Here is a 20202-nt window from a genome sequence, read left to right on the forward strand (position 1 = left end):
ACGCTTGTATTTCCACTTGTGTTACACTTGGTTAATCAAAATCAACATGATATCTCTCTAATGCGTGTGGATTTACATCTCGTCTTTCTTGATCATCAAGCTAATCCCTAATGCCATCGATCAAGCTTGTCAATTGCATTCCCATGATTCCTTATGTCAATTCTTATGTCATCTAAAGTCCTCGTGCCTAAAGGAACAAGAAATGATAGAGATCCCAATGATGCAAATCTTGAATAAGAATGTTTGGGCGTGCCTCAATTCTCGGCGTTCCCTCTTTCCTCCAAAAGATTCTTCCACGATCATTCAAAGAATGATATCAATACTTGATCAACTAATTTTGTTTCTTCGCATTTGTCTAAGAATTGGATCGTTGCCTATGATTGTCGCTTCCACACACTTTAACTCAACACTCTTAGTTATGCTCGCCAAATAAAATCAAACCATAAAACAAGACATAGATTAGAAAGAGACGAACAAAAGAAATGAACAAATGAGAATATAGTTTGGATTTTAGATATGATAAGGAAAAAAATAGCAAGTTCTTTATTCTCTTATATGTCTAAGCGTAAGGATCAAATCGAATTGATTTGAACAAAAGGGTAGAAAAAGAACACAAAAGAAAGAAAGGACGTGAGCGAGAAGTCTAGGTGCATGATATGATGGGCTAGCATAAGAAAAGCTTGAAGATGATGGGATTGATAAGGAGCACGGAAGGAAAGCTAAGAATGCTAAAGATGGGCTAAGCTTGCCACAACCCCAATAATAAGGTCTAAAACTAAGAGTTGTAACAAGCCTTAAATGGTCTAGCAAGGAGAGTCCATTTGAAGGCCCAAGATCCATAACTATTAAAGAGCATCAAGATAGGGCTTTATTCAATCTATTGAAGGTTCAAGCCCATGAACAACCAATTAAGGCATGCTTGTAGGCCTTGGTTTAGTTTTATTAAGTTTATTAAGGCAGAATAGTCTTTTTCCTATTAGTTTTCTTCTAGGGCCTGTTTCAAGTCTATTTAACTTGAACAAAGCTATATGTTACTTTAAGTTATGATTATTAATGATATTTCATTGTTCTAGCAACCTTTGCTTGAATTCTTGTATCCTTACTGAATGCATTTCATACTTATCAAAGATTTGATCTATCTTTGTGGTGTGCTAGGATTAGGGTTTAAAGGACTTAGTTTTCTTTAGGTTCTAATTTATCGATGAACTTATAATCTAATCTAGAGTGATTCTACGATTTGATTCAATTTGTTAGTGGGTCTAGGTTAGTGATATACGGGTTCATAACTATTAGAGTTTGTATATTCTATTCTTAAAGGTTCTTAACATTTGGTATCAGAGCTTTGGCTCTTGGAAATCAGATTACGTATCCTTGTCCTTTTAAGTTAATTAGTTGTTTCTTTAAGTTTCTGTGAAGGTAGTTCATCTTCTTAGAGATCTTGGAGTGGAGGTACAGTTATGTTCTTGATTTACATTATTATTCTTATTTTGTATAATTTCATATTAGGATCTAGTAAAAAAATAAAATAAAATAAAGAAAGAAAGAAGATAAGTATTAAAAAAATTGAATCTTGAAAAAGAATCCGCAATCTTGAAAGCTTACTTGAATATCTTGATTTTTCTTGAACTATCTTATGTGTTTTCTTGAAAATCTTAATTCTTAATCAAGGTCAGAATGGTAAAGATAGTGGTAATCAAACAAGAGAGCAACCTAAACTGAAAAAAGGTAGTTCATTGGCTAAGGAAGGTGAGATTAGGCATGCATTGCATACTGATGGGGTAGTGTTTTTGGTTACTTATACGGATGTATATTTGAATATTGCTGACCTTGATCTTTCCTTGCCGAGTATGTTTGCTAACATTTTATAGGAGTTTGATGATGTTTTTCCAGAAGAAATGTCAATCGATTTACCACCAGAAAGGGGTATAGAACATCAAATCGACTTCATGCCAAGGGCTGCCATACTAAATAGACTAGCCTATCGAAGCAATCTCGAGGAAATAAAGGAGCTTCAACGGTAGGTGGATGAGTGATATGCATAGTTTTACACATATTTGCTTGCATATTATCGCGTATTTTCTTAGCAATTATTGTGCTTTTATTCTAAGATCATCCGTGTTTTGTGTTATTTTGCATTTCAGGAGAATTCATAGGACCATCATCAGTAATTGAGCAATTATAGACCAATATATGCCAAAACAGACGGGAATTCATCAAGATCGGACAAGAGCTCGCAGTGCATACATTGAGCACAACCTAGGTTAAGGCCGTGCTGATCACCATGGCCTGGACTCTGGCCGTGACCAACCATTGGCTTTTGATCCTTGAAATTGGCACTTTGGGGACGGTTTTTGTAGCCGCCACGGCCTCCATGACTCGTGAAACCAAATTGGTGAGATCCAGATGTTCGACTGGCCTCGACTGATCGTCTTGGCCAACATGACCTTGACCACGGCCGTTCTGAAACAAATATATAAGGAAAACTAATTTTTTTAGTGTTAGAAAAGAGAGGGGTGAGAGAGCCATGGTTCGGTTTTGCATAGTCTTGAGAAAGAGTTGAGAGAGGAAGAACCCCGAAATCGCAGGTTCAAGTGCAAAACAGTATGGAGCAATTCAAGAGGCAATTTGGGAGATTAATCGTAGTGCGAGATCCAGTTTGGACATTCATCCAATTCGAGAGAAAGGGTATACATGTTTCATTTTCATTATTCTTCCATTGTAATTGATTCCCTAGATTGTTTTAAACATGAACATGTTTAGCTAGATTGATTAAATCCATTGGGATTTCTTTACTATGTTGGCTCAATATTATATTGTTGGACTGTTTGAGTTAGTTTTGTATTCTTCTTGGTTTCAGATTAATAAGATAATGCATTATTCATGAGACATTATGAATTGTGGTGTTTAGATTGCTTTATGTGATTGAGAAGTCCATTTGGCAATTGGAATTTTAAATAGTAAGAACCGAATTTAACAAAGTTTAATATAGGAAGAGATTCCAACTTTAGGTTATTAGGCGGCTAGAAGCCGAATTGGACTCATCAATCATTTATCTTTTGTTTGATTGCCAACTTAGAGGCTGAAAAGGTTACATCATTCATTTTAGAATTTGGGCTTTCGATTGATGACTTGATTTATAGAATTGTAGTTACTTTTCTTTGTTGTTCATTGTCCTTGGAAAATAATTAATGGTGTTTTACACATCACCGTACGTGTTGCAAACCAATTGCACCTAATACCACACCTCAAAGTGAGATTTTGAGTCCTTCATTATATTTATGCTCTTTATATTTCTTGTTTGAGTGCATTGTACTTGACTTTGCTTCTAGAACTTGCTTTAATGCTTGTTGAAGTTACATGAATATTGTGAATACCATGAGATGATTTGGGCGATTTAGGATTCACCACATTTGACCAAAAGCCTACCCCTTTATGTTTCCATTAGTTAGCCAGTTTTGAGCCTTAACCTTTCTTCATAATCTACGGGGATTAAAATGCCAATTGCTATATTGGTAAATTCACTACATCTTTTTGATATCTTTATGTATGCAATAGTTCTTATAAGTCGCTAGTTTATTATTAAAGAAAATGATGAAAAAAAACAACAAGAGAGAAGAAGAAAATAAACATAATTATTTAATTATTTATCTCTTTATTGATTTAGAGCATTTATTTTAGGCATTTAATCCTTGCTAAAGACCATGTGGTTTTGTGATGTTTATATTGAGTTGTCATTTAAGTTATTCATGCATTAAAATTATTTCCATTCTTTGTTAATGATTTGCAATTTGATTTATGATTTAGTATCCTTTGAGATGTGTTGAATACTATCTGATTACATAGTTTTACACATATTTACTTGCATATTATTGCGTATTTTCTTAGCAACTATTGTGCTTTTATTCCAAGATCACCAACCATTGGCTTTGATCCTTGAAATTGGCACTTTGGTCATGGTTTCCTAAATAGCCATGAGAAACCCGAATTGGTGAGTTCAATGTTCAGAAACTAATTTTTAGCCGTTAAGTTCGAGAGAGTTGCAGAAAGCAAACAGAGGAGCAATTCAAGAGGCAATTTGGGAGATTGGGAATTGATTTCCTAGATTGTTTTAAACATGAACATGTTTAGCTAGATTGATTAAATCCATTGGGATCTCTTTACTATGTTGGCTTAATATTATATTGTTGGATTGTTTGAGTTAGTTTTGTATTCTTCTTGCTTTCGGTGATTAATAAGATAATGCATTATTCAGAATTGTGGTGTTTATATTGCTTTATGTGATTGAGAAGTCCATTTGGCAATTGGAAATTTGAATAGCAAGAACTGGCTAATAATCACTTAGAAATAAGGATAATTAACTAGCCGGATTAAGAATTAACAAAGCTTAATAGAGGTGGATTAAGGTTTAATGCTAATTTAAGAATCAATCGTTAGGAAAAGATTCGAATTTTAGGTTATTAGGTTTAGGAATTCGATTATCTGGAGAGAGAAGCCGAATTTGTATAAGAATTCGTCCACGGGTAGCATAATTGGACTCATCAATCCTTTATCTTTTGTTTGATTGCCAACTAGTTTAGGTTTTTTTTGGGTTTGCTTTCTTGTCTTGGTTATTTCATTTATTCATTAATTCCTGCATCTCCCTTAGAACTTAGCTTGTAGCTATTAGTTAGTTTAAAAATTATTAATCATTCATTTTAAGTTAATATAATAAAGAACAAAGGAGTAACTCTGGCCTTCGCTTTCCAAAGGAATACGACCTTGATACTCGCCATTAGTGCTAGATTGCATCGATAGGTACATTGCCTTAGATTTAGCTAACACAAATAGCCCATCAATGGGCTAATGGCAAAAGGGTATGTGCATGAGAGCTTAAGTCCTTGTGTGGTTCTAGTAATTTTGGTTCCAAAGAAGGATGGCACGTGGAGAATGTGTATAGACTGCCGTGCAATTAACAAAATAACGGTAATGTATTATTATCCTATCCCTAGATTAGATGATATGCTTGATAAGCTGCATAGTGCATGTCTTTATACTAAGATTGGCAAAATGGGTACTATTAGATTTGCATGAAAACTGGGAATGAGTGGAGAACGGCTTTAAGACCAAATATGGTCTATATGAGTGGTTAATTATGCCATTTAGGTTAATAAATGCACCTAGTACATTCATGATACCAATGAACCATGTATTGCGTGAATTTCTTGGTAAATTTATAGTTGTATATTTTAATGACATCTTAATTTATTCTAAGAATCTTAATAATCATTTTTTCATGTTAGATATGTCTTAGAAGTTCTTAGGAAGGAGAGGAAGAAAGAAAGTTGTGTTCAGTCTATTTCGAAAGGAAAGGTTTCCAAACCAAAGAAAGTCGAAATTGAGTCCAAGGAGTGCTAGTTCATTTCAGGTTATTGAGAAGATCAATTAAAATGCATACAAGATAGACTTACAAGATGAGTATAATGTAAGTGGTACTTCTAATGTTGTTGATCTAACTCCTTTTGATGTAAATGATGAGCTTGAGTCATGGAAGAATCATTCAAAATAAGGACCGAAAGATATAGATGGGCTAGCACAATAAAAGCTTGAAGATGATGGGCTTGATGAGGAGCACGCAAGGAAAGCTAAGGATGCTAAAGATGGGCTAAGCTTGTGATGGGCTCTTTATGCAACCTACACCTAAGGCGTTGAACCTACCATGGTCACCTAGCACTAGTGAGTATCAAGGTCGTATCCACGGGGATCGGGTGAACCTAGAGTTACTACCTTGCTATGTTATCTAGTCCGAAATAGGGTGTGAAAGTTCTAACATACCGGTAATGGTTATGAGTGCAATTAAGTAAATGAAGGACAACGAACAATCAAAAGACAATTGCAAAGAGAGAAACAAACCCAAAAGGGAGCCTAAGTGATGGAATTCTAAAGATGGATTTTATGGATTGCCGATCTTGCTTGCCCGTGCCTAAATCCTGAATTGAATCCCTGCCTCTCTCGAGCTTACTGGGATTCCTAAACCCTGCACTAACCTAATGGAATCTCTTCCTAACGGATTACTATGATTGGCATTAAGTATGATTTAAAACTATTAAGAGTTATTAATTCTTAATCCGTGAGTAAATCAACTTTATCTCTAAGTGTTAACTACCGATTCTTACTATTCAATGTCTAGTTTTAACAAGCATTTCTCAATGTCAAGAAATGACCTAATAAACAATTAATTCAACGTCTCAAATTAACTGAATCAAACTTTTATTACTAAATAGCAAGATTATAAGAATGACAATTATAAAACTAACAATTAAGCATAATCCATCAACAAAGGTGAACCCCAATGGGTTCAAAAGATCTAGCTACTCATGTTCATGGTTAAAGCAATTAGGGAACAAAATAAGGAAAAGAAAATTAAAGGCATGTACACCCTTCTCTTTCAAGCTGAATGAGAAACCTAAAATTTGCAAATTCGAAATCTCAAACCCTAGTTGCCTCTTGAATGCTCCCAAAGTTTGTCTTGATCTTCAATTCGATGTTAGAACAAGTGAAATCCCTCCTTCAATTGATGAATTTGATCTCTCAAGGTCTACAATTGAGGTATAGGAAACAATTGATTAAGTGTGTGTCTTGGAATTGAGTCCAAAATTCGTCCCCCCTCCAAAAGAACTCAAAATTGCCTATATAGTTGATTCAAAGATGGCCAAGTCCGGTATGATTTAGCACGTAGTCCGTGTGCTGAACTGTAGTCTGTTGTACGACTCTTCCAAGCCGTGCTTGCCTAAGGGTCTTGAGCCACCAGGCCGTCGGGCCGTGGTGGCTACCAAGTCGTCCGAAATGGCACAATTGGGGATAGCCTATTGGTAATTGACAGGCGGAGTCCAGCCGCGGTGCTCAACCCTCGGGGTGCTAATTCTCACGCAATTTGATGGATTTTGGTCCGTAATCACACGTATTTCCCTCGATTATTGATGTTGTCCTTCGAAAATAACCTGAAATGAGAAAGGAAATAAAAGACAGGTGATTCTAGCATAAAACGGGATAAGCATGCATAAAAATATAAACAATCGGGCATGAAAACATGTGTAGTATGATACTTATCAAATTACCCCACACTTAAACTTTTGCTTGTCCTCAAGCAATCAACAACTCACTCCTCAAACAGATACCAAATAACTCAATCAAATGCATTGCAGGAGGTTAGCTGAAAACAAATTTCAAAACTCCATAATGATTTTTTCCAAAATCCCCAAATTACTAAATCCTTAAGAGAGAGAACAAACTTAATAAAGTTGCTAAAGTTAAAATGACAAACCATCTAAATTGAGAAATTGAGAACCATGCCTCACAAGATGTCACTCAAAACATACAAGTGTATATAGGTGAAAGAAGACCGCCAAGCTCTCAACGCAAAAATACAGAAAAAGTGCTTACCATAGGCTTGCTTATAGATCCAATCTCCACTACTACGAAATAATCAATAATCATGATCAAAGGGTCTTGAGCCATGTTGTAATGGGGTTAAGGTAGAATGCATAAATATGGAAAGTAGGCTACAGTTGCTGGAAGTTAAGCAAGTAATGCAAGAAAGTAACGAAGGATCAAGTGTTGTACCAAAATGAACACTAAGTTGCTCTAAAAATACGATGATGCTCAAAATGAACTAAATTAATACTCTTTTTTTTTCTATTGAATATATATATACTACGTATATATATTACAACAGCTTATGTAGGGGTTGTTGGTTATTGACACATACAATAAGACTGAATATCATTTTTTTTTATTGAAGGGAGCATCTATGAAAAATCTAGCAACTTAGTGAAATATATGATTGCAGATTGATCCAAAATAAAATGCAGTATAAACTTACATAATTTCCAGCAACAATGGTAGAAAGAATGGTCAAATGAATAGAAGTGATAAAATGAGTATCATTGTTATTATTATCACGAAAGAAAAGGCTAAGGCTCAAAATTGGTTCACTAAGGGAAAAACAGGGTTAGGCTTTTTGGCCAAATTGTGTAAATTCTAAGTGCCCATATCATCTCACGATTATTGATAATTCATGTAATCTCAAAAGATATCATAAAGCAAGTTCTAGAAATAGAGATTCTGTACAATGCTCACTAATGAAAGAAAAGGGAGCATAATAGTGATGCACCAATTGGCTCAAAATCTCACCATTTGAGTGGGTTAAAATTGCATGAATTCTCAAACCAAAGTTTAAATAGTCAATCACAATAATAAGCAACAATATTAACAGTGTTCTATATCTAAGATAAAGTAAAATGGAAGAATTTAAGGAAAAAGCTATAAGGGAACCGGGATTCGTTCATTGCCTTCTTCCAACAAGGTTCGATAAAAGCTATAAGGGAATCCATTCAAAGGAGAAAATCATTAACTACTCGATTAAAACAAAACTCAAGATAAGGACAGTAATAATGAATGGACTCAATCAATAAGGGATATTAAAACAAGATAAAAACAATGAAAGATAAAATTGGTACTGCACAAATCTCGCATTTGACCCCACACTTGTGAAAAACACTGTCCTCAATGTGAACAAGGTAGGCACTCCAAAATAAAAGGAATAAAATACGTAAAATGAAGCTAATTATGGGAGTCCATAAAAGAAATTAGAAAACTAAGAGAAAAGCAAGACGACAAAAAGAGATAAAAACTAGAAAGTCTACTAGATACTGCCCTTGATGTGTACTTTAACACTTCAAAATATGTTAGTCCTCAAAATTACGTACGAGCATCAAGTAGGCTAACTCCTGCAAGATTCAAGAATAAACACATTCCAAGCAACATTTAGTAAAAGGTTCAATAATATAGCATTTTCTCAAAATCAAACTTACTAAAAACAGACTGAAATATCTAACTGCAAATGACTACATAAAATAAAATAAATAATGTCCAAAAATTCAGAAAGCAAAAATAGATTCGGGAATGCCTCCCGAAGGCGCTTCTTTTTGTTCGAGTCGTCTAGCTGGACTCTGGATCAGCATTCCTGCATCACGGGCAAATTAAGAAGGTAGGCTCAATGTAAGTTGGGGCTCGAGGCATATAAGCGCAATGAAAAGGTCCAATGTGTGTAGTAGATGACCAAGGAGGTGCTCTCTGGACCGATTTGGGATGTCCATTCATCCACTCCGAATTTCGGCTAAGTGACTTGTCAAAAACAAACTTGCAACTACCCTTCTCGGGTCTATCATAACACAAAGTCTCATATTGATACAAGTTATTTTTTTCATATGAATAACACTTACTAGTAGGGGAAGAAACATGTATAGCATCATCCATTTGTACATCTTGTGGTTGTGTATTACATGTAAGATCAATTCCATCAATACAACAAATGGCATGAACATGGTCGGTGGAAGAACTATCAAATGAGGGTAAACTAAAAGTGACATGATTACGTCCCCTACATTAAGTTCTAACTTCCCCTCAACACGCCTATTTTAGCTCTAGCTATGGCAAGGAAAGGTCTCCCAAAATTAATGGTACACTATGCTCATTGTCCATATCCAAAACCACAAAGTCCACAGGGAATATGAACTTATCTACCTTAACTAGCACATTTTCCACAATTCCCTAGGAAGCTTAATGTAATTCAGTCGGCTAATTGAATGCATATCCTAGTGGATTTTGCCTCCCCAAACCTAGCTTATTGAACAAACTAGTGGGCATGACATTTATGCTAGCCCCCAAATCAGCTAATGCATCATCAACACATAAATTACCTAAAGTGCAGGGAATAGTGAAACTCCCCGGATCGTGACGCTTCGCAACTTGCTCAAACACCCCCGAGCATTCCTCATTTGAACATAGGCGACCTCCTCCAACTTCCTTTTCCCGCTAAGTATGTCCTTTAAGAACTTAGCATACTTGACATCCGCTCCAATGCATCAATAAAAGGCAAGTTAATATCGCAGCTTGTTCTAAAAATATCTAAAACTTATCTTGCGCTTTCTTTCGCCTCTGCTTGTTTAGCTCTAGCAGGATAAGGAATCTTAGGTTGATATTCCCTGACCGGAATTGATTTCACCTTTTGTCCCTCAGGTTCCCTAACCTTACCGCTTGCCTTAACTCGCACCGCATCAATAGTGGCGTCATAAAATACAAAGCTTAGAAGGAGCCGAAACTAACTTACCTAAACGAAAGTGATGGCGTTCACTTGCTCCCTCGGGTTAGACTCGGTGGTGCTCGGGAGGGCCTCCTTCTTCGGACAACATCTTAGAGATTTGGCCAATCTGGGTCTCCAAGTTCCGAATCAAGGCCCTACCGGTTTCTAAGTGCACTATCGGTTTGGAACCTCATCTCCAGACGCCACAAACTTCATCATAAGCTCCTCTAAATTTGACTTCTTTTCCGGTAGAAGAAGAGCTTGCAGCCAGTGTATTCTTTGCGGCTTGATGAAGTCTCTGAAACCAGTGGACCCCCGAGCATTATTGTTCCTCCAACTAAAGTTGGGATGATTGCGCCACCCAGGGTTGTATGTATTGCTGTAAGGATCATTCTGCTGCCTTGGGGCATTCCCCATATAATCAACCTGTTCAACATCAGAAGACATAGCAGAATTAGATGGAAAAGTAGTAGAGGATGAAGCAAACATACCTCTCGCAAAGACAGCTTCAGACCGTAATGCGTGCCACCACAAACTCACACCAACGTCACGATGAACCCAGGCATCCGGAGGTTGGTCGATCTTCTTGGCTAGAAGCTCCACTTGAGCTGCTAAGGCTGCTGTAGAATCCACTTGGTTGACCACTCCCTGTCTTCCTAGTCGGCTCTTAGAGGATTGCCACTGATAGTTGTTCATGGCCATTTCCTCTATCAAGTTCTGAGCCTGCTCGGGCGTCTTATTGTTTAGCGCCTCGACATCCACCATCGCCTCGTTGCAAGGTTCAACCCGCTGTAGAAGGTCTGAACCTGCATCCACACTGGCAATCCGTGATGTGGGCAACATCTCAAAAGATCCTTAAACCTCTCCCATGCATCGTACATGCTTTCATTATCAAACTGCACAAAAGAAGATATGTCATTTCTAAGTTTAGCAGTTTTAGATGGAGGAAAATACTTATATAAAATTTTTTCAGCCAACGCCCTCCAGGTAGTAATTGTTTATTGTGGAAGAGATTGCAACCATCTCTTTGCTCTGTCCCTCAAGGAAAATGGAAACAATCTCAGCCGAATGGCATCATCAGTTGTTCCATTTATCTTGAATGTGTCACAAATCTCCAAAAAGTTAGAGATATGTGCATTGGGATCCTCGCTGGGCAATCCTCCAAATTGCATGCTTTGCTGGATCATCTGGATAACATTGGCCTTTATCTCAAAATTTTGGTCGCTACGAAGAAGTCCGACTATACTGCTTCTCGTCCATCTAAAGATGGTCGAGCAAACTCATACATCGTCCTCTGATCGTCATTGGCCTGGGGGTCATGGTTTTCCATCGTGTCTAGTCTATCCATAGGTACCTCAACCTCAATCTCCTCCTCTTCTAATTGCAACCTCTTCCTTAAGAGTCTGAGGGATCGTTCTGGATCAGATAGAGGCTCTATAAGATTCGAGTTTGAGCTCCTGGTCATAAACTACCTGAAACCAAAAGTCCACACAACCACCAATCAACAAAAACAATATAATAATAAATAATAAATAAAAAAAATAAAGAATAAATGAATAAACAAATAATGACTAAATTAACACAAAAATAATTCACTCTAGTTCACCATTACAGTGTTCCTCGGCAACGGCGCCAACAAATTGATGGGCTCTTTATGCAACCTACACCTAAGGCAGTGAACCTATCGATGCAGCCTAGCACTAGTGAGTATCAAGGTCGTATCCCTGGGGATCGGGTGAACCTAGAGTTACTACTGCTTGCTATGTTATCTAGTCTGAAATAGGGTGTGAAAGTTCTAACATACCAGCTAATGGTTATGAGTGCAATTAAGTAAATGAAGGACAACGAACAATCAAAAGACAATTGCAAAGAGAGAAACAAACCCAAAAGGGAGCCTAAGTGATGGAATTCTAAAGATGGATTTTATGGATTGCCGATCTTGCTTGCCCGTGCCTAAATCCTGAATTGAATCCCGGTTCCTCTCTCGAGCTTACCGGATTCCTAAACCTGCACTAACCTAATGGAATCTCTTCCTATCGGATTACTACAGATTGGCATTAAGTATGATTTAAAACTATTAAGAGTTATTAATTCTTAATCCGGCGAGTAAATCAACTTTATCTCTAAGTGTTAACTACCAGTCCTTACTATTCAATGTCTAGTTTTAACAAGCATTTCTCAATGTCAAGAAACAGCCTAATAAACAATTAATTCAACGTCTCAAATTAACTGAATCAAACTTTTATTACTAAATAGCAAGATTATAAGAATGACAATTATAAAACTAACAATTAAGCATAATCCATCAACAAAGGTGAACCCCAATGGGTTCAAAAGATCTAGCTACTCATGTTCATGGTTAAAGCAATTAGGGAACAAAATAAGGAAAAGAAAATTAAAGGCATGTACACCCTTCTCTTTCAAGCTGAATGAGAAACCTAAAATTTGCAAATTCGAAATCTCAAACCCTAGTTGCCTCTTGAATGCTCCCCAAGTTTGTCTTGATCTTCAATTCAATGTTGGAACAAGTGAAATCCCTCCTTCAATTGATGAATTTGATCTCTCAAGGTCTACAATTGAGGTATAGGAAACAATTGATTAAGTGTGTGTCTTGGAATTGAGTCCAACATTCGTCCCCCCTCCAAAAGAACTCAAAATTGCCTATATAGTTGATTCAGCATGGCCGGAGTCCAGGCTGTGATGATTCGACTACGAGTCCAGCAGGCTGAACTTGGAGTCCGGCTGCCGACCCTTCCAAGCCGTGCCCAAGCCGGTGGCCGAGCCACCACGGGTGCCATGCTAGAGGCCGTGGTGGCTACAGGAATCGTCGAAATGGCACAATTAGGGATAGCCTCTTGGTAATTCAGCACGTGAGTCCGGTGCCATGCTCAACCCTCGGTGCTAGTTCTCACCCAATTTGATGGATTTTGGTCCGTAATCACACGTGATTTCCCTCGATTATTGATGGTGTCCTTCAAAATGACTTGAAACGAGAAAGGAAACAAAAGACAGTGATTCTAGCATAAAACGGGATAATCATGCATAAAAATGTAAACAATTGGGCATGAAAACATGTGTAGTATGATGCTTATCAGCTTGCCACAATGTCTAGAGCCAAGAAGTTGCAACAACCCTTAAATGATTATAGACAAGATTGGGCTAGCAAGGAAATTCCATTTAAAGGCCCAAGATCTATAACTATTAAGTAGCATCAAGATTGTGCTTTATTCAATCTAGTGGAGGTGCAAGCCCATGAAGAACTAATTAAAGCCGAAATATGCTTCTTTATATTTCGACCTTGGTTTATTTTTATTAAGTTTATTTAGGGCAAAATAGTCTTTTTCCTATTAGTTGTCTTCTAGGGTTTGTTTCAAGTCTACTTAACTTGAACCAAGCCATATGTTACATAAAGTTTTGATTATTAATGATATTTCATTTTTCTAGCAACCTTTGCTTGAATTCTTGTATTCTTTTTAAATGCATTTAACACTTATCAAAGATTTGATCTATCTTTGTGGCGTGCTAGGATTATGGTTTAAAGGACATAGTTTTCTTTAGGTTCTAATAATATTGATAAACTTTATAATCTAATCTAGAGTGATCCTACGATTTGATTCAATTTGTTAGTAGGTTTCTAGGTTAGTGATATACGGGTTCACAACTATTAGAGTTTGTATATTCTATTTCTAAAGGTTCTTAATAGTTTGCTAATGCATGTTTTCATAAGTTCGCACAGTTCTTAAAAGAACACATAACTTGATTGCCCAAAAGGTAGAAAACTAAAATAATATACTCACTAGCCTTAAGTATTCGGATGCATGCAATTTTTATAGCGCGAAAGGCCTCTTTCCATAACTAGAAGAAACTAGAATCTAAATTATAAATAAATAAAGAAAGATAAATAAACTAAAGTCAAATCAAGAATGAAAGAGGAGTTGATTAGTCAACAAGACTCATGGTCCCAAATTTTAGGAACCAGCTTAACAAAAATAAGGAAAAATTCGCCAATTGATTATAGATAATTGAATAAGGTGACAATTTGCAACAAATATCCATTACCACAGATTGACGATTTATTTGATCAACTACAAGGAGCTCATGTATTTTCTAAGACTGATTTAAGATCCAAGTATCACTAATTGAAGAGTAAGAAAGCAGATGTTCCTAAAACAACATTTAGAACTCGATATGACCATTATGAATTTTTAGTGATATCATTTGGGTTAACTAATGCTCCAACTGCATTCATGAACTTGATGAATGGGGTATTCAAGCCTTATTTAGACAGTTTTGTAATTGTGTTTATAGATGACATTCTGGTGTACTCACGAATAGAGGAGCAACATGTATAGCACTTGAGAATTGTATTACAAACATTGGGAGATAGGCAATTGTATGCCAAGTTGAGCAAGTATGAGTTTTGGTAAGAGAAAGTGGTATTTTTAGGGCATAACATTTCATCCAAGGGAGTATATGTTGATCTGAAAAAAATTGAAGCGATCATTAGTTGGAAACAACCTACCAATGTGCATGAGATACATAGTTTTTTAGGATTAGCAGGCTATTATAGGAGGTTTGTGCAAAACTTCTCCATCGTTGCTTTACGTTTGACAAATTTATTGAGGAATAATATGAAGTTTGTATGGAATAAATGCTAAGGCAGTTTTAATGAAATGAAGGCATGCTTAACTTTAGGACTGGTGTTGACACTACCAATGACAAGGCAGGAATATGTTGTGTACAATGATGTGTCCATAAATGGTTTGGGTTGCATACTGATGCAACAAGGTAAGGTGATAGCATATGCCTCTCGTCAATTAAGACCACCTGAGTTGAATTGTCCTACACATGACCTTGAGTTAGCAGTAGTTGTTTTTGCTTTGAAGATTTGGAGGCATTATTTGTATGGCGAGAACTGCTAGATTTTCACAGACCATAAGAGTTTGAAATACCTATTAAGCCAAAAGGAGTTGAATTTGAGGCAAAGGAGATGAGTTGAGTTATTAAAGGATTACGATTGCACCATTAAGTATCACCTAGGAAAAGCTAATGTAGTAGCAGATGCACTTATGTGAAGTCCTCAAGTAACTTATCTTATATTCGTACTATGAGAATTCCATTGTTACTTGGGTTGAAGGCAATAAATATAGAAGTAGCTCAAGGCGAGAATCGAGCATTGGTAGCCACTTTGAAGGTTCGACGAATGCTAATTGATAGAATCAAAGAGGCACAAGGTCAAGATTAGCAATTGGTGAAAATCAAGGAACAAGTTCAATAAGGTAACCTGGTAGATTTTATGATCTCAAAGAATGATATTTTTCTTTACGAGGGTAGAACCCAATGCTGAAGTTCTTAAAAGGGAGATAATGGAGGAAGCACATAATTTATCATATGCCATGCATTCGGGGAGCACTAAATGTACCAGACCTTGAAGGATAATTATTGGTGGCTGGGGATAAAGAAGAATATTATAGAGTTTATGAATAAATGTTTGATGTGCCAACAAGTTAAAGCAGAACACAACATCCGATAGGAACATTGCAACCTCTTCCTATTCTGAATGGAAGTGGGAGCATATTACTATGGATTTTGTGATAGGATTGCCTAGGACCCAATAGAGACATGATGGTGTTTGGGTGATTGTGCATAGATTGACTAAGTCAGCTCACTTTTTGCCTATAAAGGTGAATTAATCATTGGATAAACTTGCTGAAACCTACATTCTGGAGGTAGTGAGATTGCATGATCAATCAGACAGAATAATTCAAACACTAGAAGATATGTTCGAACTTCTGTGATGGAATTTCAGGGTAGTTGGCTATTAATGGAGTTTGCCTAGCTTACGAAGCATTATATGGTAGGAAGTGCACGACTCCAATTTGTTGGGATGAAGTTGGAGAAAAGCAGTTAATTGGTCTAGAAATTTTATAGATGACAACTGAGAAGATTCAGTTAATTCGGGATTGACTAAAGGAAGCTTAAGATAGACAAAAGAGTTATGCAGACTTAAAAAGAGTACCAATTAAGTATATTATGGGTGACAAGGTTTTCCTTAAGATTTCACCATGGAAAGGAGTACTACGGTTTGGTAAAAGAGGGAAATTAAGCCCCAGGTACATTGGTCTATTTGAGGTGATTGAAAGGATTGGTCCAGTAGCTTATAGATTGGTTTTACTTCTAGAATTATCTCAAATTCATGATGTTTTCCACGTTACTATGTTAAGAAGGTATAAGAGTGATCCTAGTCATATTTTACAAGCTCAACCTTTAGAAATAAAGGATAATTTATCTTACGAGGAAAGACCGGTTGTCATTTTAGCCAAAGAAGTTAAAGAGTTAAGAAAGAAGACTTTAGTGAAAGTGTTATGGAAACATCATGGAAATGAGGAAGCAACTTGGGAGTGGGAGGAGGATATCAGAAACCAATCCCCTAATCTGTTTAATTCTGAGGATAAAATTTCATAAGGTGGGGAGAATTGTCACACCCGTATTCTAAGTATGTATTCGTCCTTTTAGCATTGCACATATCAAAGCTTGAAGAGTTGGATTCAAATTCAAGGCTTATTAATCTAATCCAGTTTATTGGTTTTGAATAAATCTAACATGGGTTTAATGAGCATAAAGGAGCACATAAGGGAGTTTGGGCCTAATTAGCTCCACTAAGGATGGCCCATGCATGTGACTTAAAGAAACTAAGGATTCTTACTCCTAATGAGGGGCTACATAGTATTTTAGGAGTATCAGGACTTTATTTTTAGTTATCTCTTTTAGTTAGGATGTTTATCTCTATCCTATTTTTGAGTTGTAATTCCTTAATAGCTTATAATTAGGGTTTTCTAAAGGCTATAAAAGCCTAGTACGGATTTTCGAACTCATGGATTGATGATTAATATATTTTATGATTTTATACTCTATTCTTAGTTCTTGTTGGAGCTAATTTATCTAGCAATTTATTGTTTATGGCGTTCAAATCCGACTTATCAACTTAGAATCCATACTAACTTGTATGCCTTCTACCTCTAATACCTTAGATTTGATAGTTGAATATACTTAAAAGGGTTTAAGGTTTCCATTGACCTGGTTCTTATCACAAAAGACTCCATTGTATACGAGTTTAATCCTTTGATATAGGTTAGGTTCGTATCACAAAAGACTCCATTGTATTAAGAAAAACATCCTCACTCTTCACCAATTCAACTTTTGCCTCATCCTCATCATCATTAATGATTTCTTCAATTTTGAATTCGTACAAGGATAGATAATTATTGTCTTTCTCACAATCTTCAATCATCGTGTCTTTAAAATCTTCATTAACTTCAATAGAGTAATTTACCTCTTTTACATTATCTTGATTGCTTTTGAATGTTGGCTTATGCTCGGTTTTATTTTGGAGATGCTTAGCATAACTATAAATCGAATCCTTTAATTCTAAAAGAATTATGCATAATCGAATTGATATCCTTGATAGTATACATGTTTGCATGCTTGATTTTGAGTTATTTTAAAGCAATTTATGTTTTTTTGTATTAGGACCACCCTGTTTTAGTTTCTTTTATGTCTTAGGTGTTTTTCTAGTTACATCATCAAAGTTAGATGCAATCGGACCAATCTGGAAGAAAGATGAATCGCGTTAGACTATTCAACATGTCCGCGGCCGAGGAGCACGGTCGGGTCGAGGCTGAAATGCCTTTCCTATGGCGATTTAAAGCGATTTTCAACACAGATTCTGAGAGTAACACGGCCTAGGAGTATGTCTGTGCTGAGGAGCACGGCCAAATATAAGTTGTGCTGAAGAAGGCCAAATGTACACTTTTAGATCAACATGACATGGATTCAGCATGGCCTAAATGTAGGCCGTGTTGGATCCCAAAACCTAAGTTAAAACAAAAGAAAAAAAAAGAAAAAAAGGGAAAAACAGAGGAGAAGAAGAGAGCTTTGGACTATTCAAGATAGACCTTAAGAGCTAACTTCCAAACGATCAAGAAGAGGAAAACGGAGACCAATTCTATTTCAAAATCATCAAGATAGCTGCTTTTGAGGATTGGATCCAAGATTCAAGGGAAGAAGAAAGAGATCTTGAGCTGTAGAGTGTGGATACAGAGTTATTAAAGAGGGGATAACATGTTACCATTTGAGAAAAGGGTGTTCATATTTTTTCAATTCTTATCTACTTTATGTTCCATTCCTATTTTACTTTAATCATGAACATATGTAATTAATTCTATCAAACCCATTTGGGGGTGATCTTTAGCCATGCTAGGCTTGTGTTGTGCTTAGATGATTGGATTATATTGATTTAAGATTGTAGTTCTCATTCAAGTATAATAAAGTTTATTGTTTCCTCTTCATTATTGAATCAATTTGAGAACTCCTTTGTAATTGAGAAATTAAATTGAGTTTGAACAACTGCTTGTGTGATTAGGTGATTTGCATCCTAGAGATGAGTGTAATAGCTTACTGGAATAAGAACTAGACATTCTTATTAGAGTAATTTAAAGATTAATGATATTCTAAAATCGATTGTTAGGAAGAGATTCTAACTTTACAACTTTAGGGTTAGAAATCGGTTAACTCGAGAGAGAAGCCAATTCATTCAAGAAATTATCTATAGATCACAATTCTTAATAAATCAATTCATAAATTATTATTTGTAAGCCGGTTAGCTAGAGTGATCCCCAATTGGGTTAATTCATCTTATTATCCTTTTTCAACTTTTATTCTCTTTGTTAAAATTTAGCTTTCAATTGCATTCTTAATCATTTTTAGTTAATAATCTTTACCACCTTTTGATCAATTAGATAATAGGAATAGCGTAGTAGCGATAGTTTCTCGGCCCCGGGATACAGATTGATACTTGCCATAGCTAGATTACATTCGATAAGTGCACTTGCTTGTAGATTGCTAGTCGTGTTAGCGAGCCATCAAGTTTTTGGCACTGTTGCCGAGGAGTTTGTGTTGAGAAATATTGTGAACTGTGTGTTCTTGTTAATTTATCCATTTACTATTTATTCTTTATTTATTTTTTGTTCAATTTTCTTCTTTTATTCATTTGTGTTGTTGGTTATTTGTTGTTTCAGGTATTGTATGACTAGGAGGTCCAACCTTGATCTAGTAGACCCTCTACTAGAACCAGACCGATCCCTCAAGCAATTGAGAAAGCGATTGAACATAGAGGAAGAAGAGATCCAGGTTAGAAAATCCGTACACGAGAGTGAGTCCGGAAACATTACAGTAAAGATGGCAGATGCCAACGATAATAACGACAATAACCGGACGATGTATGATTTTATGAAACCATCATTGGAGGGGATATGAACATGCATCACGAGACCGGCTGTTGCCGCTAATAATTTTAAAATAAAGCCTAATGTTATTTAGATGGTGCAGTAAACAATTTAGTTTGGAGGCTTGCGAGATGAGGATCCTAATGCACATATAGCAAGTTTCTTGGAGATTTGTGATACCTTCAAGATTAATAGGACAACAGATGATGCAATTTGTCTCCACTTGTTCCTATTTTCCTTGAGGGATAGAGCATAGCAGTGGCTACCGTCACTACCTCCTAACACTATCATTATCTGGGATTCTTTGGCAGAGAAATTTCTATTAAGTACTTTCCTCCCTCTAAAACTGCTAAACTTAGAGATGACATATCTTTTTTTATGCAATTTGACAATGAGTCGATGTACGACACTTGGGAGAGGTATAAGGATCTACTGAAATGCTGCCCACACCATGGACTACCAATCTGGTTATAGGTATAAACTTTTTATAATGATTTGAATTTGGCTACTAAGCAGATGGTAGATGCAGTTGCAGGTGGTTCTTTGAGAAGCAAGACACCAGAGCAAGCCTAAAGCTTAACTGAGGAAATGGCCAAAAACAATTACCAGTGGCACACTACTAGGAGCAGGATAGGACGTCAACGGAGTGTAAACCAGTCGGATGCAACTATAGCCTTGGCAGCTCAAGTGGAGTTATTATCCAAGAAACTTGATCAACTCCAGATGCCTGTCCAAGCAGCACAAGCAAGCTGTGAGTTTTGTGGTGGCCTACATTACAGTAGTAACTGTATATCGGGA

General features: G+C 36.4%; 2 non-coding genes across 2 annotated transcripts; one reads left to right on the forward strand and one right to left on the reverse strand.

Annotated features, from left to right (window-relative positions):
- The first annotated feature begins 10942 nt into the window (after positions 1-10942).
- LOC125369680 lies at positions 10943-11049 on the forward strand. The gene has a single exon (XR_007215356.1). It is a non-coding gene; the product is annotated as a small nucleolar RNA R71 (small nucleolar RNA).
- Positions 11050-19755: 8706 nt separating this feature from the next.
- On the reverse strand, positions 19756-19862 carry LOC112534147. Its single transcript, XR_003078456.1, has one exon. It is a non-coding gene; the product is annotated as a small nucleolar RNA R71 (small nucleolar RNA).
- Positions 19863-20202: the final 340 nt, after the last annotated feature.

This window comes from Ricinus communis, chromosome 3, assembly GCF_019578655.1.
Source record: "Ricinus communis isolate WT05 ecotype wild-type chromosome 3, ASM1957865v1, whole genome shotgun sequence".
Taxonomy (NCBI): Eukaryota; Viridiplantae; Streptophyta; class Magnoliopsida; order Malpighiales; family Euphorbiaceae; genus Ricinus; species Ricinus communis.